The sequence below is a fragment of the Microtus oregoni genome, unplaced genomic scaffold (genome assembly GCF_018167655.1).
Source record: "Microtus oregoni isolate MIOR12 unplaced genomic scaffold, Mior012 000046F_ref0000063, whole genome shotgun sequence".
Lineage (NCBI taxonomy): Eukaryota > Metazoa > Chordata > Mammalia > Rodentia > Cricetidae > Microtus > Microtus oregoni.
This window is the reverse complement of record NW_024543220.1, coordinates 11,523,476-11,525,380: the sequence shown is the minus strand read 5'-3', so window position 1 is coordinate 11,525,380 and position 1,905 is coordinate 11,523,476.

Genomic DNA, 1,905 nt, shown 5'->3' with positions numbered 1-1,905 from the left:
GTCTTATATAATAAATAACTTGGTCAAGTCATGAGAAGAAATTAACTACAACTATCTAGTCTTCAACCCCATCGAAGATCTGAGAAGGGAAATTATATTACTTGAGTAAACAAGAAGTGCAATCAAGCAACTTCCAAATGTGCAACAAATGACAGAGACAACTGGCTACCTGGACAACCACCCAAAGTCTCATTTTCAATGTTGGAGAAACAACTTTGGCTAAGGCCTAGAGTAACTGACAGACCCTTTCCAGGGGCAAGAAATTTTTCAGTTCCGTCTTACCCTGTCTTGGCAAAATTTGACAGTCTTTTTTTTTTTTTTGAATCCTGCTTGTCCTGTCTGGACATGTGCATTTGGTCAGTGGTCAATGTACGGGCAGTTCCTTGCCCAAAGGCCAGTTTTGCAAAGAAGAAAACAAGCTCCAAGTGGAGTGTCTTTGGTGCTCAACATTTTCACAGGAATAGATCAGTGCTGCCAGGAGCAATCGTGTCTCACATCAACAGAACCCTAAGTTATTTAAATGCCATATACTACAGCTCTTTGAAGTGGTTGAAGATTGCCTATGTATGCAGAATACAATCTTTATGTATCTAAAGAACATGATTAGTCTAAGTATGACAAACATAGATGACTATTGATCTATAATTTTTAATACCTATGTAACTTAAAGACTAAGACTTCATATTAGAGTATTAAACAATCTTTAAACAACTGTGCAACAAATGAGGACAATGGCCTCAAAATGTAAACAATGTATAAGTATCTTAATCAGAGGTAGAAATGTATATTGCAATATGACAAATATATCCTAAAATTGTATCAATATACAAAAATGTTTTAAGCAGAGGTAGAAGCATGCATGCATACAATATGACAAAATAACAATATTGTAGGCAAAAATTGAAACATATTCAATATAATTTAAGTTTGCATCAATATACAAGAATCTATAGCAATGTAAATTGTCTATAAATAATAGCTCACAAGTATTCACTCTATTACTCACTATTATTATTAATGTGAGTAAGCTCACACTAGTCAATTATACCATCCAATTTCTCCCCTTTTTTTCCAAAGAGATCCGTGAACCCACATAATTACTCCCCAATCCCCAACCCTATACCAATTGTAATCAACCCCTAAATGATGTCCCTAACCCTGAGGAGAAACTTGGTTGGAAGAGAGGACATTATTTTCTAGAATTACTTCCAGCTGTCATGGGGGTGATGTTCTTTCTAAAAGATTCTGTGAGAGTAAAATGATGGTTAAGTTCCAAGATTACTATCTGGTATAATTGCAAACAGTCTCTGAGTATTCAGTAAGGTTTTTCTGAGGTTCCTATTTGGAGTTCTGGCCAGAACATTGTAAAAATGTGCACCATTTCAGCTAACCAAGTTGGAACCATCTTGAGCAGCTGGTATCCAAAACAGGTCTTGTAGTAGCGCTATCAACATCATGATGTTATATCAACCAGGTGGAGTTGCTTTTGTGTGGCTTCATCTTCTTCCTGGAAAATTCAAAGATTACTGCAGGAAAATTCATTGCTAATTGTGGAAAACTTAAATATTATTTATATAGACATATACAGACATATATATTCAATGAAAGGTATAATAGAGACAAAAATAAGTATGAAGAAAAGTAAGATTTTTTTTATAAATTCTTTCTTCTTTCTGTCCCATACTACATGGCTCTTGACATGAAACAGAAACTGAATTTTTCTTTTAACAACATGCTTGGATTTAGAGAAAGATAGAGCTGTTGTTCAACTCCAAAGACAGTTCTATATATTCACATATATATGAATATATAAAAATGTATATGTTTTGATCACCTGTCCTTACAAGTCATATTAGAAGCTATTGTCCAGCTCCAAAGTCCCACAGGACTCTACAGTGAATGCAG